The sequence below is a fragment of the Cnephaeus nilssonii genome, assembly GCF_951640355.1.
Source record: "Cnephaeus nilssonii genome assembly, chromosome: Y".
In the NCBI taxonomy this organism is placed as follows: domain Eukaryota; kingdom Metazoa; phylum Chordata; class Mammalia; order Chiroptera; family Vespertilionidae; genus Cnephaeus; species Cnephaeus nilssonii.
The window spans coordinates 1,390,987-1,409,611 of record NC_137096.1 but is presented as its reverse complement, the minus strand read 5'-3'; the positions used below and the strand labels follow the sequence as shown (position 1 = coordinate 1,409,611).

General features: G+C 55.4%; 1 protein-coding gene across 4 annotated transcripts in view; it reads right to left on the bottom strand.

Moving 5' to 3' along the window:
* The window catches only part of STS (steroid sulfatase), a 75,835-nt gene that overhangs the window by 54,406 nt on the left and 2,804 nt on the right, over nucleotides 1–18,625 (bottom strand). The window contains exon 1 of one of the 4 annotated variants that reach the window (XM_079766074.1): nucleotides 8,068–8,835. The exons of the other annotated variants lie outside the window; for them this stretch is intronic. The gene's annotated coding sequence lies outside the window, so the exon portion shown is untranslated. Of the gene's footprint in view, nucleotides 1–8,067; nucleotides 8,836–18,625 lie in introns of those variants that run through there. 4 annotated transcript variants of the gene reach the window in all.

Here is an 18,625-nt window from a genome sequence, read left to right as displayed (position 1 = left end):
CCCGCGAGGCAGGGATGGAAATGAGGAGCCGGGCCGAACGCCCACCCCAGAGGGGAGGTGGAGGCAGGTCTTCGAAGGCGTCTTATGGCTCCCCCCCCCCCGTCCACGCCCCCCCCCCCCCCCGCCATAACCCGCACTCCCACAGTCTTTGTTATTTATTTGCTAGAGGCCCGGTGCACGAAATTTGTGCACGGGGGGGGGGGGGGTCCCCTCAGTCCGGCCTGCACCCTCTCCAATCCGGGACCCCTTGGGGGTTGTCCGACTGCCGGTTTAGGCCTGATCTCCGGACATCCCTCTCACAATCTGGGACCGCTGGCTCCTAACTGCTCACCTGCCTGCCTGCCTGATGGCCCCTAACTGCCCCCCCTGCCAGCCTGATTGCCCCCAACTGCCCCCCCTGCCGGCCTGATTGCCCCCAACTGCCCCCTCCCTGCCGGCCTGATCGCCCCCAACTGCCCCCTCCCTGCTGACCTGGTCACCCCCAATTACCCCCTTGCTGGCCTACTCACCCCTCCCTACCCCCCCTGCCAGCCTAATCACCCCCAACAGCCCCCTCTGCCGACCTGATCGCCCCCAACTGCCCCCCCCGCCGACCTGATTGCTCCTAACTGTCCCCCCCCCCGCCAGCCTGGTCACCCCTTACTGCCTCCACTACCAGCCTGGTCACCCCCAACAGCACCCCCGCCACCAGCCTGGTTGCCACTAACTGCCCCTCCTGCTGGCCTGGTCGCCCCCAACTGACCCCCCTGCCGACCTGGTCTCCCCACACAGCCTGCTTGTTCAGTCATTTGATCGCTCCTCACAGCCCCCCCCCCGGCCTGGTCATAGGCAGCCATCTTGTGAGGGCGTGAGGGTTAATTTGCATATTACCTCTTTATTACATAGGAGGATTTTATCCATCCAGCAAACTTTGAGCTGGGTCTTAGGGGCGGGAACAGCAAAACCGCCCGTCAAAAGCGGAGCTGGGCGGGGCTAAATGCTCACGGAAAGATGATTTGACGGTGGGTGGCGGACACGGATCGCGGACCACAGACATGTGTCCTTGAAACCTACGTGATCTCATTACCCAGTCACCCCCATAAACTTAATTTAAATAAATAAATGAATAAATAAATAAATAAGCAGATTTTTATGGGAGTTTAAATGGTGGCCCAAATCCAACATTTGGTGGCCCAAATGGGCCTGGTATGTTTTAGGTCTGTCTCTCAGCAACCCCAAGTGGAACGCTAAGAAAGGCCTTGGACCTCGGGCGGAAGGGTCCCGGGTTCGATTCCTGGTTGAGGGCACATGCCCGGGTTGCGGGCTCGATCCCCAGTAGGAGGCGTACAGGAGGCAGCTGATCCGTGATTCTCTCTCATCATGGATGTTTCTCTCTCTCTCTCCCTCTCCCTTCCTCTCTGAAATCAATAAAAATATATTTTAAAAAAAGAAAGGCCTGCCCTAACCGGTGTGGCTCAGTGGATAGAGCATCGGCCTGCGGATGGAGGGTCCCGGGTTCGATTCCGGTCAAGGGCCTGTACCTGGGTTGCGGGCACATCCCCAGTGGGGGGCGTGCAGGAGGCAGCTGATCAATGTTTCTCTCTCACCGATGTTTCTAACTCTCTATCCCTCTCCCTTCCTCTCTGTAAAAAAATCAATAAAATATATATATATATTTTTAAAAAGAATTAAAAACAAATAATAACTAAATAAATGTATACAATGTATCATTTAAAAAAACAAAACACTTAAGAAAATGAACACTGTCGATTACATAGTCATTTACATTCATTCTAGTATATTTTTCCCCCATTGATTTTTGTTTTTATTGTTAATTTTTTTTGGTAATATTTAAAAATATATTTATTGATTTCAGAGAGGAAGGGAGAGGGAGATAGAAACATCCATGAGGAGAGAGAATCATGGATCAGCTGCCTCCTGCACACCCCCTACTGGGGATCGAGCCCACAACCCGGGCATGTGCCCTTGGCCGGAATCGAACCTGGGACCCTTCAGTCCACAGGCCGGTGCTCTATCCACTGATCCACACCGGCCAGGGCTCCCCCATTGATTTTTAGAGAGAGTGGGAGGGAGGGAGGAGGGACGGAGATGGAGAGAAACATCCATGTGAAGCATAGTAACCTCCATCTTGGGTAAAAAAAAACTGCTGTTTGAAATTGTAACCCTGCTATTCTGGCTTCTGTAAACGCTTGCTTGCTTAAATAATAAGGGGAAAAATAAGACGGCTCCCATTCCAGAGCGGCCATATACCAGGCCCCAGACAGAGTTGTCCGCGCTGGCGCCAGGCCAGGCCTTGAGATTCGGTCTCACGGATCCGTCCCAGCACACAGGACTTCTTTGTCAGAAGGTCCAGAAGTCTCTTTCCACGTTTGGAAGACAAAGAGCCGAGAAAAGTTATAAACAGGGGAGACTTCCACCACGTTGGGGCCCAGAATTTGACAGAGACATTCTACTCTGAGCCCGCTAACGCTAGCGTAATAATAATAATAAAAAAAAGACTCCACAAATTCATTTGGCTTCTTGATTGAGGCGTCTCACGTCGGCTCGCCGATTTACAACATAACAGATGTGTTTTATTTACAATAAAACACACCCCAACCGTGGCCGGGGCAGGGGACCGAGCCTGCAACTGAGGCACGTGCCCTTGACCGGGAATCGAACCGGTGACCCTTCGGTCCTTGGGCCAATGCTCTAGCCACTGGACCACCCAGGCCAAGGGAACTCTGGGAGTCCCACCCGCCCTCCGGCCTTTAATCCTTGTCCCCTTCAGCGTCCTGAGAGATGCCTGGCGTGGCGAGTTTTGGTTTTGAATGCAAATAAAAGCACGCTGGCTGTCTTGTTTTTTTTTGTTGTTTGTTTTTTTTCATGCACAGAAAGTGTTTGCATATGTATATCCTGACAGTTAGGTGCTAATCCTATGTAATAAAGAGGTTATATGCAAATTGACCCTCACGCCCTCGCACAAGATGGCCGTCCCCATGTGGTCAAAGATGGCAGGGGAGGGTAGTTGTGGGTGATCAGGCCTGCAGGGGAGGGCAATTAGGGGTGACCAGGCCAGCAGGGGCAGGAAATTGGGGGGGGGGGGGGAGAGAAACCTGGCCTGCAGGGAAGGGCAGTTACGGGCGACCAGGCTGGCAGGGGAGGACAGTTAGGGGTGACCAGGCCAGCAGGAGAGGGCAGTTGGGGGGAACCAGGCCAGTAGGGGAGGGCAGTTTGGGGGGACCAGGCATGCAGGGGAGGGCAGTTGGGGGTGACCAGGCCTGTAGGTGAGAGCAGTTGGGGGGAACCAGGCCTGCATGGGAGGGCAGTTGGGGGGGACCAGGCCTGCATGGGAGGGCAGTTGGGGGGGACCAGGCTGGCAGGGGAGGGCAGTTAGGGGCGACCAGGCCTGCAGGGGAGGGCAGTTGGGAGTTACCGGGCTGGCAGGGGAGGGCAGTTGGGGGGGACCAGGCCGGCAGGGGAGGGCAGTTGGGGGGGACCAGGCCTGCAGGGGAGGGCAGTTGGGGGGGACCAGGCCTGCAGGGGAGGGCAGTTGGGGGTTACCGGGCCGGCTGGGGAGGGCAATTGGGGGCGATTGGGCCGGCAGGGGAGCAGTTAGGCATCAATCAGGCTGGCAGGGGAGTGGTTAGGGGGTGATCAGGCTGGCAGGCAGAAGCGGTTAGGGGCAATCAGGCAGGCAGGCAAATAATTGGGAGCCAGCAGTCCCGGATTGTGAGAGGGATGTCCCAGACTGAAGAGGGTGCAGGCTGGGCTGAGGGACACCCCCCCCCCGCAGTGCACGAATTTCGTGCACCGGGCCTCTAGCTGCATAATGACTATGGGGCAACTCCTCCTCCGTGGGTAAACACTCCTGTCTCCGTCCACACCGATTCGCAGGGACACGCTGCCGGGCGTGATCCCGTGTCTGGAGGGACAGAGGACGCCCATCGTCACGGAGCATCGCACGGCATCATCTCCCGACAAGAGATCTTCCTCATTTTAGTGGCACCCACTCTAACGACAGGTCTTTTCAGCCGCGCCCCCCCCCATCCAACCCCGGAGGTCAGCACGCAGAACAAAAGCCACGAAGACGCGAAAAACGCCGTTCGCCGACGGGGAGATACGTGGATGGGATGACACGTGAGGGAGACCTGGACGTCTACACCAATAAAAGACAAATATGCAAATTGACCGTGCCTCCGTGACGCCCGCTGACCAATCAGGAGAGAGTATGCAAATTAACCCAACAAAGATGGTGGGCTAATTTGCATACACAGCTGCTCTGGGCCTCTTGGGCAGCGTGGGAAGGCGGAAAGGCGGCTTCGGGCCGGAGCGAAGGCAGTGCCAGCAGCCAGGGGAAGGAAGACCCATTCTTGCACGAATCTTCATGCATCTGGCCTCTAGTCTTAATCTTCTGCACTCGGATGTCGAGTGTGACTCGACACGGTTAGGATTAGAATAAAGGAATCGAGAAAAAAGCAAGCCAGTGCAAAGGGTTAATATAGTGAGCATCATTCACGGTGACACGGTGAAGGGTTTACCTCAAAAGCATCATCACATACATGCCCTGGCTGGTGTGGCTCAGTGGATAGAGCATCGGCCTGTGGACTGAAGGGTCCCGGGTTCGATTCCTGGTCAAGGGCACATGCCCGGCTTGCAGGCTCGATCCGTGGACAGAGCGTAGGCCCACGGACGGGAGGGTCCCAGGTTCGATTCCCGGTCGGGGCACATGCCTGGCTTGCAGGCTCGATCCGTGGACAGAGCGTAGGCCCACGGACGGGAGGGTCCCGGGTTCGATTCCCGGTCAAGGGCACGTACCTCGGTTGCAGGCTCGATCCAGACCTGGGCCCCGGGATGCAACCAATCGATGTGTCTCTCGCACATCAATGTTTCTGTCTCTCTCTCTCTCTCTCTCTCTCTCTCTCTCTCTCTCTCAAAAAAAAAAAAAAAAAGCAATGGAAAAATATCCTCGGGCGAGGAGGAACAAAACTAAAAATAAATAAAATATTTTTAAACATAAATAAATACACCAAAAGCAACCCAGCCTGTGCGAAAGTGTTGGGGCCCGTGGCCCTGAGGATATTTCTCCCACTGCTTTTCAGAGAGCGTGGAAAATGAGAACGAGAGAGCGAGAGAGAGAAACATCCACGTGAGAGAGACACACGGACTGTTTACCTCCCGCACGCGCAGCCCTGGGGGGCGGAGAGCGAACCCGCAACCCAGGGACGCTACGCGCCCCAGACCGGGGCTCGGACCCGCTACCCTGCAGTCGATGGGCCAACGGCGCTCTAACCATTGGGCTGAACAGGCCAGGGCGAGAGAGAAAAAAATAATAGAGTTTTGAAAAAGCGTGAAATGGCTGCGAATTCCTTCTCCGATTGGCTTTTCAGAAAAGCAACAGAGAGCAAGCTTCAAAGAACAGCGGTCTGTCATGGACGCAAACGTAGTTACATTCACTGCGTCCAGCTTAGAAGCAGTAGGTGTGATATTATCGTACACCAGTGGCCGGAATTTGTGCACGGGGGCCGGGGGAGGGGTGTCCCTCAGCCCGGCCTGCACCCTCTCCAATCTGGGACCCCTCGGGGGATGTCTGACTGACTGCCTATGGGAGCGGGCCTAAACCAGCAGCCGGACACCCCTCTCGCAATCCGGGACTGCTGGCTCCCAACCGCTTACCAGCCTGCCTGCTTGATCGCCCCCTAACCACTCTGCCTGCTGGCCTGCTGGCCTGCTCGCCCCCACCTGCCCTCCCCGCCGGCCTGCTCACCCACACCTGCCCTCCCTGCTTGCCCCTATCTGCCCTCCCCACTGGCCTGCTTGCCCCCAACTGCCCCCACACCGGCCTGATTGCCCACAACTGACCCCCCCTGACAGCCTGCTCACCCCCAACTGGCCCCCCCTGCCCACCTGATCACCCCAACAGCCCCCCCCCACCAGCCTGATCACCCACAACTGTCCCCCTGCACCGGCCTGATCACCCACAACTGTCGCCCCCCACCGGCCTGATCGCCCACAACTGCCCCCCCACCAACCGGCTCACCCCCAACTGCCCCCCCCGCCGGCCTGATCACCCCCAATGGCCCCCCCACCAGCCTGATCACCCACAACTGCCCCCCCCACCAGCCTGATCACCCACAACTGCCTGCCCACCAGCCTGATCACCCACAACTGCCCACCCCCGCTGGCCTTCTCACCCCCAACTGCCCCCCCGTGCTGGCCTGATCGCCCCCAACTGCCCCCCCACCGGCCTGATCACCCACAATGGCCCCCCCCACCGGCCTGATCGCCCACAACTGCCCCCCCACCGCCGGCCTGATCACCCCCAATGGCCCCCCCACCAGCCTGATCACCCACAACTGCCCCCCCCACCAGCCTGATCACCCACAACTGCCTGCCCACCAGCCTGATCACCCACAACTGCCCACCCCCGCTGGCCTTCTCACCCCCAACTGCCCCCCCGTGCTGGCCTGATCGCCCCCAACTGCCCCCCCACCGGCCTGATCACCCACAATGGCCCCCCCACCGGCCTGATCGCCCACAACTGCCCCCCCACCGCCGGCCTGATCACCCACAACTGCTCCCCCCCGCCAGCCTGATCACCCCCACCGGCCCCCCCCCACCAGCCTGATCACCCACAACTGCTCCCCTCCGCCGGCCAGATCACCCCCAACTGCCCCCTCCACCAGCCTGATTACCCACAACTGCCCCACCACCAGCCTGATCACCCCCAACAGCCCACCCCCCTGCCGGCCTGATCACCCACAACTGCCCCCCGCACCGGCCTGATCCCCCACAATTGCCCCCCACACTGGGCCCCTAACCGCCTCTACCTCGGCCCCGCCACCATGGCTTTGTCCAGAAGGACGTCCGGAAGGTCTCCAGGAAGGTCTCCCGGTCTAATTAGCATATCACCCTCTTATTAGCACAGATACGTTTCACGGATTCGATTTCTCCCTGGAATACGCAACGGCTCGAGCTGAATGCTCTGTTTGCTGGGATATTTTTTTTTTTTTTTTTTGGTCACGTTTCAGGATCCTCAAGCCCGTGGTTTCAAACGACCCCTTTAACACAGACACAGAGAAAGATGATTGATCTCTGGTTCTGTGTCCCGAAAACCCTTTTTATTCCGGGCCGATGCTCAAATAAAAACATGGTAAGCACACTGGGGCGGGTGGCCTTAAACATTAAAAAAAAACACACACACACAAAACAATTCAACGCTACAGGTTCGGATGTACAAGCTTTCATTCTTCCCACAGAAGACAGTTTAGAACGAACCCCCCTCGCTAAGAATTAGGTCCTCAATTTCTTTAAAAAATATATGTTTTTATTGATTTCAGAGAGGAAGGGAGGGGAGAGAGAGAGAGAGAGAGAGAGAGAGAGAGAGAGAAACATTAATGATGAGAGAGAATCACGGATCGGCCGCCTCCTGCACGCCCCACGCTGGGGGTCGAGCCCACAACCCGGGCATGTGCCCTTGACCAGGAGTCGAACCCGGGACCTCCTGGTTCCTAGGTCGATGCTCCATCACTGAGCCACGCCTGCCAGGCTAATTTTTTAAAAATATATTTGTATTGATTTCAGAGAGAGGAAAGGAGAGGGGAAGAGAGATAGAAACATCCATGATGAGAGAGAATCATGGATCAGCTGCCTCCTGCATGCCCCACACTGGGGATGGAGCCCGCAACCCGGGCCTGTGCCCTTGTCCGGGAATCGAACCCGGGACCCTTCAGTCCACAGGCCGACGCTCTATCCACTGAGCCACACCAGCCACATGCACGCCCCACACTGGGGGGTCGAGCCCACCACCCGGGCATGTGCCCCTGACCGGGAATCGAACCTGGGACCTCCTGGTTCCTAGGTCAACGCTCTCTATCCACTGAGCCACACCAGCCAGGGCCTAATTTTTTTATTATTTTTTTTTTAATTGAACCCTCACTGTGCGCACCGTTTAGTCCAGGAAGAGACGCCAACAGGAGCCTGAAGACTCCTTTTTCCAGCCCATCGCCTCCCGTCGGGCGGTGTCCCGGTTTATCTCCCCATCTGAGCCGCCGGGAAGAAAGGAGAAAAGAAACCCATCCAACTCACCACGGAGAGGCGTCCGGACGACGGGGCGTCTCCCTGGAACCCGGACCAGACAGACAGACAAGACGGACGGACGGACGGACGGACGGACGCGGTGTCTCCCTCGGCCCGGCCTGCCCTCCCGGGGAGAGTGGATAACCACCGGGCGGCCCGGCCGGTTATATGGGGCCACCCGGGCTCCCTGGTCCGCTCGTCATTCCCCGGCCCGGGGCAGGCGGCCCATCTCTCATAAAAAAGCTATTCGGACGCCCGTGTCGCTGGCCCGGCCTGCCCTCCGCCCCGACGTGTCTCAGACATCAGTCAGGCGGGAGGCGGCTTCCTGGCCGGAGGGAACGCATCATCGGGCCCGACACGTGGCCGGCCTCTGAGTGCATCAGAGGGACCTGCTGGCACGTTGGAATCAGGAAAAAAAATAAAAACCACAGAAAAAAAAAAACAGCAAGTTTCCCCGGAGAGCCATTTCGGTGCATAGAGCCGAAGAGCAGAACAGGTGTCTGCAAACGCCCAGCGGGGCACCCTCGGATGCTGGGGGGCCCGGCAGGTGCAGACCCGCCTCTGTGGGTCACCACTGCTCAGGTGCATCCTGGACCCGGTGCTCGGAAGCCCGGCCAGCCTGCCGCCAGCCCGCGATGCCAGGGACGCCCACAGGCAGGGCACCCCAAGGCCCCGAGGAATCCATTCCTCGCCGACGACACCCAGCCCGGGCGGTGAGCCAGGTCCCCGTCAGCACCAGGGGGCGGAGGCCGAACCCTATCTTATCAGCGGTGACGGACGACGTGGCTGGGGAGTGCGTGTTCACGTATCAGGGTGATTGGAACCCGGGACCCTACGAAAACCAGCCTCCTCTGGCTTCTTTCTTATTTTCCCCGGTGCCATGCAATGGGCTTTGGTTAGGGAGAAAAAATAAAATAAAACCAAGCACTAACTGGTGTGGCTCAGTGGATAGAGCATCGGCCTGCGGACTGCAGGGTCCCGGGTTCGATTCCCAGTCAAGGGCATGTACCTTGGTTGCGGGCACATCCCCGGTGGGGGGTGTGCAGGAGGCAGCTGATGGATGTCTCTCTCTCATCGATGTTTCTAACTCTCTCTCCCTCTCCCTTCCTCTCTGTAAGAAATCAATAAAATATGTTTAAAAAATAAATAAATAAAAGCGAAAGGAACTGTAGTTGGTGTGGCTCAGTGGGTAGAGCGTCGGCCTGCGGACAGAGGGGTCCCGGGTTCGATTCCCGGTCAAGGGCATGTACCTTGGTGGCGGGCACATCCCCAGTGGGGGGCGTGCAGGAGGCGGCTGATCGATGTTTCTAACTCTCTCTCCCTCTCCCTTTCTGTAAAAAAAAAATCAATAAAATATATTAAAAAAAAAAAAAAAAGCCTAATTCTGCATGTTTGTCTCCATGGAGCCAGGACTATAAATAAAAGGCGGCTTATCGCAAACGGTTCCGTGTGCCTCGGGCCCTGGTTAGGCACGTCAGCCATGAACACGTCAGGTCACGTGGGGGCTGCTCACATAGTTTGCATTCTTTTTTTTTTTCTTCTTTTTTTTTTTGTCATCCCTCACCTGAGGGTATTTTTTCCATTGATTTTTTTTTTTTTAAGAGAGAGTGGAAGGGAAGAGGAGAAACAGAGAGAGAGAGAGAAACATTAACACCAGAGACACATCGGCGGGTTGCCTCCCACAGGGGCCCCGACCGACCGGGGCTGGGGATCGAGCCCGCAACCCGGGTACGTGCCCTTGACCGGAATCGAACCCGGGACCCGTCCGTCCGCAGGCTGATGCTCCGTCCACCGAGACGAGGGTTGGTCTCTCGGGGTCTGCAGCGAACATCTGCATTGCAAGGATGCCGTAAAGATGTTATTCTTTTCGTTTTTATTTCTTATTGTTATTTTGTCTATACTATTATTGATTTCAGAGAGGAAGGCAGAGGGAGAGAGAGAGAGAAACATCCATGACGAGAGAGAATCATGGATCGGCTGCCTCCTGCACGCCGCCCACTGGGGACCCCGGAATGTGCCCTTGATCAGAATCGAACCCGGGACCCTTCAGTCCACAGGCTGACGCTCTATCCACTGAGCCACCCCGGCCAGGGCAAAATATTTTTTTTTTAAATTGATTTCAGAGAGAGGAAGGGGGAGGGAGAGAGAGAAACATCCGTGATGAGAGAGAATCATGGACCGGCCGCCTCCTGCACGCCCCCGACTGGGGATGGAGCCTGCAACCCGGGCCTGTGCCCTTGACCGGGAATCGAACCCTGACCTCCTGGTTCACAGGCCGACGCTCCAACATGGAGCCACACCGGCCGGATGGGCTCATCCTCTGCTTTTAAAGAACGTGGGCGAGGTGTTAGGGAAACGTGGCGTTAAAAATAACAACGGGCAGAGCGTCGGGGACCAAAGAGGGGTCGGTGGCCACCACAGGCCGTGGCTCAGACCACGGCGCTTGTGGATCGGAGCCACGGGCCCGGGCGTAGGTCACCGGGCGAGGAGGAGGCGGCGGCCGCAGGGCTGGCTCCCGCCCCCGCCGGCTGCTTGCTCAATGCGGACAGCGTGCTGGTTCCTGCCACCTGGCACCGTGGCGTGATTTACGTCCAAACTGCAGGGGGGGAAAGTAGTTCCTCGCCCGGCCGGTGTGGCTCAGTGGTTGAGCGTCGACCTGTGAACCAGGAGGTCCAGGGCACAGGCCCGGGTTGCGGGCTCCATCCCCAGGAGGGGGCGTGCAGGAGGCAGCCGGTCCGTGATTCTCTCTCCTCATGGATGTTTCTCTCTCTCTCTCTCTCCCTCTCACTTGTTCTCTGAAATCGATAAAAGAATTGAAAGACAAAAACGTCATTATCAAGACTCATCCCTAAGTTAATTTGCTTTTCTTATTCTTAAAAAATAATAATAATCAGCCCTGACCGGTGTGGCTCAGTGGATAGAGCGTCGGCCTGCGGACTGAAGGGTCCCGGGTTCGATTCCGGTCAAGGGCATGTACCTTGGTGGCGGGCACATCCCCAGTAGGGGCTGTGCAGGAGGCAGCTGATCGATGTTTCTCTCTCATTGATGTTTCTAACTCTCTCTATCCGTCCCACTCTGTAAAATATCAATAAAATATATATTTTTTAAAATAATAATCAATGTCACCCTAAAAATATTTTTTTAATATATATTTTTTATTTCAGAGAGAGAGAGGCAGAGAGAGAGAGAGAGATAGAGAAACATCCATGAGGAGAGAGAATCATGGATCGGCTGCCTCCTGCACGCCCCCTACTGGGGACCGAGGCCACAACCCGGGCATGTGCCCCTGACCGGGAATCGAACCTGGGACCCTTCAGACTGCAGGCTGATGCTCTATCCACTGAGCAACACCAGCCAGGGCAATACGAATATATTTTTTAAAAATTGTTTCTCCTTGTTCATTTTTTAGATCTTTCTTTCTTCCTTTATTCTCACTTTATATACAAATATATATACATATATATATACATATAAATGTGTGTATATGTATACAATTTTTGGGTATACTAGTATACATTATGTAAATTTCACATATATACATATATACATGTAAATGTGTTTATATACATACAATTTCTGGATATACTAACATACATTATATAAATCTCATTATGTACATATATATACATGGGTGTGTGTATATATATACAATTTTTGGATATACTAGTATACCTAATATATATAAATTTTATATACATACATATATACATGTAAATGTGTGTGTATATATATACAATTTTTGGATATACTAGTATACATAATATATGTAAGTTTTATATATATATATACACTGAGTGGTCAGATTATTATGATCTCTGAACGCATAATAATCTGGCCACTCAGTGTGTGTGTGTGTGTGTGTGTGTATGTGTGTGTATGTGTATGTGTATATATATATATATGTATATGTACATATATATGTATATCTATATCTATATATCTATATATCTATATATATATATATATAGATACACACACACACACACACACATATATTAGAGTCCCGGTGCATGAATTCGTGCATGGGTGGGGTCCAGCCAGCCTGGCCAGGGGGAGGGGATGTGGGCGGTTGGCCGGCCTGCCTGCTGGTCGAACTCCTGGTCGAGGGGACCATTTGCATATTCGCCTTTTATTCTATAGGATAGACACTGAGTGGCCAGGTTAGTATGCGTTCAGAGATCATCATAATCTGGCCACTCGGTGTATAGGTATATATGTATTTTTATATATAATTTTTTTGTTTATTGCTTAAGGTATTACAAATGTGTCCTTATCCTGCCCCCCAACCCCCCCCACTCATGCCCTCACCCCCCTGGTGTCTGTGTCCATTTGGTTAGGCTTATATGCATGAATACAAAGTCCTTTGGTTGATCTCTCCCCCTTACCCCCACCCTCCCCGTACCTTCTCATTTATGGAATTCTAGTGGCCCGGTGCACGAAATTCGTGCACGGCGGGGGAGGGGGTTCCTCATCCCGGCCTGCACCCTCTCCAATATGGGACCCCTCGGGGGATGTCCAACTGCCGGTTTAGGCCCGATCCCACCCACAGGCTTCGGGCCTAAATTGGCAGTCGGACATCCCTCTCGCAATCCGGGACTGCTGGCTACTAACCGCTCACCTGCCTGCCTGCCTGATCGCCCCTAACCACTCTGCCTGCTGGCCTGCTCACCCCCAACTGCCCTGCACCAGCCTGCTCACCCCCAACTGACACCCCCTGCTGGCCTGCTCACCCCCAACTGGCCCCACCCTGCCGGCCTGCTCGCCCCCAACTGCCCCCCCCCACTGGCCTGATCACCCCCAACTGCCCTCCCCTCCTGGCCTGATCGCCCCTAACCACCTCTGCCTCGGCCCCGCCACCATGGCTTTGTCCGGAAGGTCTCCCGGAAGGTCTCCCGGTCTAATGAGCATATCACCCTTTTATTAGTATAGATAATGAACCACGTAAAATGATGAACAAATACAAATACATATTTTTTATTTTTATTTTTTTATTGATTTCAGAGAGGAAGGGAGATGGAGAGAGAGAGAAACATCAATGATGAGAGAGAGAGTCATTGATTGGCTGCCTCCTGCACGCCCCACTCTGGGGACCGAGCCCGCAACCCGGGCACGTGCCCTTGGCCGGAATCGAACCCAGGACCATTCAGTCCGCAGGCCGACGCTCTAGCCACTGAGCCACACCGGCCAGGGCCATAGAAACATATTTTAAAAAAATGATTTGAGCCATGTTTTCACGTCTTTGGGGAGCAGAAGAACACATGTCTCCCCCCATCCCCCATCTCTTCCTCCGCGGCCCCGAGGTTTCGGCAGCTCGGCCCCTCCCACCACCCAGTTCCCGTGGGTGAACACAATGGACGTGCCGACAGCAGCCGTGCCCGGGCCTGCTGGGGCTCCCACACGGCCGGGGGGACCCCCTCTTCGAGGATCCCTGTCCCAGCTCGCCTGGCCTGTTCCTCACCCGAAACTCCGTGTCTGCTCAGCTCTTCAGCCACCTAGACTAGGAGGGTCCAACGCCCAGACTCCTCTCCACGCCAACACGCCCGTCAGGATCAACCAGAGCGCCAGGCCGGACAGCGAGGCTCAGAGACTGAGCGTCGACCTGTGAACCAGGAGGTCAGGGTTCGATTCCCGGTCAAGGGCACATGCCCGGGTTGCGGGCTCCATCCCCAGTATGGGGCGTGCAGGAGGCAGCCAGTCCATGATTCTCTCTCATCATGGACGTTTCTCTCTCTCTCTCTCTCTCTCTCTCTCTCTCTCTCTCTCTCTCTCTCTCCATCCCTCCCTTTCTCCCTCCCTCTCTCCCACTCTCTCTAAAAAGCAATGGAAAAAAATATCCTTGGGTGAGGATTAACAACAACAAAAATTTAGCTCTAGCCCGGCCGGCATGGCTCAGTGGTTGAGCATCGACCCAGGAACCAGGAGGTCAGGGTTCGATTCCCGGTCAAGGGCACAGGCCCGGGTTGCAGGCTCCATCCCCAGTAGAGGGCGTGCAGGAGGCAGCCGATCCGTGATTCTCTCCCATCATGGATGTTTCTCTCTCTCCCTCTCTCCCCCTTCTTCTCTGAAATCAATATCCTATCTAATAAAGAGGGAATATGCAAATTGACCGTCACTCCATCACAAAGCTGGCGGCACCCACAGTGGAGGCCGAGTTCCCGTAACGAGCCTTAACGAGCAATCAGCAGGGACCTGAGGCTGCGTCCCCACCCCCGTGGGGCTTGACAGGGGACCTCAGGCCGTGCCCCCACCTTGGCGCCAGGCCGGGGGACCTCAGGCCACGCCCCCTGCCCGGCAGGGCTTGACAAGGGTGGGACCGGCCAGGTCTGGATCTAGCCCAATAGGGTGGGCCGGCCGGGTCTGGGTCTCACATGATTTTGAGGTGCACGTGGGTGGGCGGGGACTTGACTCTGGGTCCCGTGGCGCGTCCCAGACTCTGACAGCAGGGAGGTTTTCCTATACATTTTACTAATTTTCTTTCATCTCTGACACTTCTCTTATAGAGAAAGAGCAAATAGCGATATTCAATTATTTTCTCTAAGTCAGTGGTCGGCAAACTCATTAGTCCACAGAGCCAAACATCAACAGGACAACGACTGAAATTTCTTTTGAGAGCCAAATTTTTTAAAAATATATATATTTTATTGATTTTTTACAGAGAGGAAGAGAGAGGGATAGAGTTAGAAACATCGATGAGAAAGAAACGTCCATCAGCCGCCTCCTGCACGCCCCCTACTGGGGATGTGCCCGCAACCAAGGTACAGGCCCTTGACCGGAATCGAACCCAGGACCCCTGAGTCTGCAGGCCGACGCTCTATCCACTGAGCCAAACCGGTTTCGGCTGAGAGCCAAATTTTTAAACTTAAACTTCTTCCAACGCCACTTCTTCAACACAGACTCGTCCAGGCCGTGGTGTTTTGTGGAAGAGCCACACTCCAGGGGCCAGAGAGCCGCATGTGGCTCGCGAGCCGCGGTTTGCCGACCACGGCTCTAAGTAATCCCCTTTTGATGTGCACGAATTTCGTGCACTGGGCCACTAGTAAAAATATATATTTTTAAAAAGAGAAAGAGAGCCCTGACCAGTGTGGCTCAGTGGATAGAGCGTCGGCCTGCGGACGGAAGGGTCCCGGGTTCGATTCCCGGTCAAGGGCATGTACCTTGGTTGCGGGCACATCCCCAGTAGGAGGTGTGCAGGAGGCAGCTGATGGATGTTTCTCTCTCATCGATGTTTCTAACTCTATCTCCCTTCCTCTCTGTAAAAAAATCAATAAAATATATTTTTAAAAGAGAGAGAGAGAGAGAGAGATCAACGATAGCATCCCGGCTGTTGTGCAGTTTCGAAGGCTGGGTCATGGCATTCGGAGCCCTGATCCCTTTTCAAAACAGGCCTTTGATCGGAGGAACCCACAGCAATGCCACGTCGTTGCAATCATTCCAACAGGAAAGACGCACGAGTCTCTGGCTTTTGTAGCTCTTTGTTTCCAGAACAAATGGAAGGAGCTGGTGAGCACAGGACACGGTAGCTGCCCCACCCGTGTCTGTGGGGTGAATTTATAAAGGGTTGCATGCACTGTGTCCCCACCCATTACCCCCCCCCCCCAAAAAAAAGGAATGTTGGAGTTCAAACTCCCAGAACTTCAGAAAGGGGTCTTATTTGAATACTAGAGGCCTGGTGCACGAATTCGTGCACGGGTGGGGTCCCTCGGCCTGGCCGGCGATCGGGGCCGATCGGGGCCGGCTGGCAGGGGGTTGGGGAGGGACCGCGGGAGGTTGGCGGGCAGCAGGAGGAGGTTGGCTGTGGGAGTGCATTGACCACTAGGAGGCAGCTCCTGCATTGAGCATCAGCCCCCTGGTGGTCAGTACGTGTCATAGCTACGGGCCGGTCATCTGGTCGTCTGGCCGTCCTGTCATCCGGTCGTAACAATTGCTTAGGCTTTTATATCCATACTAGAAGCCTGGTGCACGAAATTCGTGCACGGGGGGGTGGTGTGTCCCTCAGCCCAGCCTGCACCCTCTCCAATCTGGGACCCCTCGAGGGATGTCCGACTGCCTGGTAGGATCAGGCCTAAACAGGCAGTCGGACATCCCTCTCACAATCCAGGACGGCTGGCTCCCAACGGCTCACCTGCCTGCCTTCCTGATTGCCCCTAACCGCTTCTGCCTGCCAGCCTCATCACCCCTAACCACTCCCTGCCACCCTGATCGACGCCTAACTGCTCCCCTGCCAGCCTGATTTCCCCTAACTGCCATCCCCTGCAGGCCTGGTCACCCCTAACTGCCCTCCCCTGCAGGCCTGGGTCCCCCCCAACTTCCCTTCCCTGCAGGCCCAGTCGCCCCCAACTTCCCTCCTCTGCTGGCCTGGTCATCCCTAACTACCCTCCCCTGCAGGCTTGATCGCCCCCAACTGCCCTCCCTTGCAGGCCTGGTCCCTCCCAACTGCCCTCCCCTGCTGGCCTGATTGCCCCCAACTGCCCTCCCCTGCTGGCCTGATCGCCCCCAACTGCCCTCCCCTGCAGGCCTGGTCCCTCCCAACTGCTCTCCCCTGCAGGCCTGGGTCCCCCTTAACTGCCATTCCCTGGAGGCCTGGTCGCCCCCAACTTCCCTCCTCTGCCGGCCTGGTCACCCCTAACTGCCCTCCCCTGAAGGCTTGATCGCCCCCAACTGCCCTCCCTTGCAGGCCTGGTCCCTCCCAACTGCCCTCCCCTGCTGGTCATCTTGTGGTGGCCATCTTGTGTCCACATGGGGGCAGCCATCTTTAACCACATGGGGGCAGCCATCTTGTGTGTTGGGGTGATGGTCAATTTGCATATTACGCTTTTATTAGATAGGATAATAGAGAGGTAATATGCAAATTAACCCTCACGCCCTCACAAAATGGCTGCCTAAGACCAGGCCAGCAGGGGGTTTAGTGAGGGACGACCAAACGACTGAACAGCAGGCTGCGTGGGGCGATCAGGCCGGCGGGGGGTTGGGAGAGGTCATGAGGCACGAACAGGCCAGCAAGGGGGGCAGTTAGGGGCGACCAGGCAGGCAGGCAGGTGAGCGATTAGGAGCCAGCGGTTCAGGATTGTGAGAGGGATGTCCGACTGCCGGTTTAGGCCCGATTCCAGCAGTCGGACATCCCCCGAGGGGCCCTGGATTGGAGAGAGTGCAGGCTGGGCTGAGGGCCCCGCCCCCACTCCCGTGCACGAATTTGGTGCACCGGGCCTCTAGTATATAGATAAGAGTCTTGTGGGGGTTTTTTATGTTTTTTTAAATTAATTTTATTGATTTTTTACAGAGAGGAAGGGAGAGGGATAGAGATTAGAAACATCGATGAGAGGAACATCCATCAGCTGCCTCCTGCACGCCCCCTACCAGGGATGTGCCCGCAACCAAGGTACATGCCCTTGACCGGAATCGAACCCGGGACCCTTCAGTCCGCAGGCCGGTGCTCTATCCACTGAGCCACACCGGTCAGGGCTTGTGGTTTTTTTTTAATTTTTAAAATATATTTTTATTCATTTCAGAAAGGAAGGAAGAGGAAGAGAGAGAGAGATAAAAACATCAACGATGAGAGAGGATCGTGGATCGGCTGCCTCCTACACGCCCCCTACCGGGGACCGAGCCCACGACCTGGGCATGTGCCCTTGACCGGGAATCGAACCCTGACCTCCTGGTTCATAGGTCGGCGCTCGACCACGGAGCCATGCCAGGTGGCCAAGCGTCTTGACTCAGGTATCGAGTGAACGTGGGGACATGAGGGTGGGTGGGAATCCATGAATCCCGCTGTCTTTGTCGAAAGAATAAATTTGGGCACAGAAATAGACAGAGAGAGAGAAGACAAGAGGAACAGATGGGGGTTAAGGAAGGCTGTGTACAGGCCGAGACCTTGATCTAGGCCAGTGGTCAGCAAACTCATTCGTCCACAGAGCCAAATATCAGCAGTACCACGACTGACATTCCTTTGGAGAGCCACATTTTTTAAACTTAAGCTTCTTCTAACGCCACGTCTTCAACACAGACTCGCCCGGGCCGTGGTGTTTTGTGGAAGAGCCACACGCAAGGGGCCAAAGAGCTGCATGTGGCTCGCGAGCCGCGGTTTGCCGACCACGGATCTAGGCCTTCTGGCCTGCCCAAACGTGGGGCCACGTATTTCTCCTGGTTCGGCCGACCCGTTTATGAGCACATTCGGGTCACAGTCCCCCAACGGGTGGACCCGTTACCTTCTTGGGGCCCCACGTGCTCAGTGGAGACTCAAGATGGGGTTAAATGGGGGGTCAGGGGGAGCAGTCTCTTACAACAACAGCTCTAAAAAGACCTAAATTAATTGAAAATACGCTATTTGTAGTACGGGCCTTCACCTGCCTCGTGCCATCGGACATCCCATTTTACAGGTGAGGAGACTGAGGCACGGAGGTCCCACTGCCCCTCTGGTGGATACGCTTGCCGAATGGGAGCGTCCCAGCGCACCAGAAATATAGCCTCGCGTTTTATTTATTTGCTTTACTTTCAATATGTTTTTCTTGATTTCAGAGAGGAAGGGAGGGGTGGGGGGAGAGAGAGAGAGAGAGAGAAACATCAACGATGA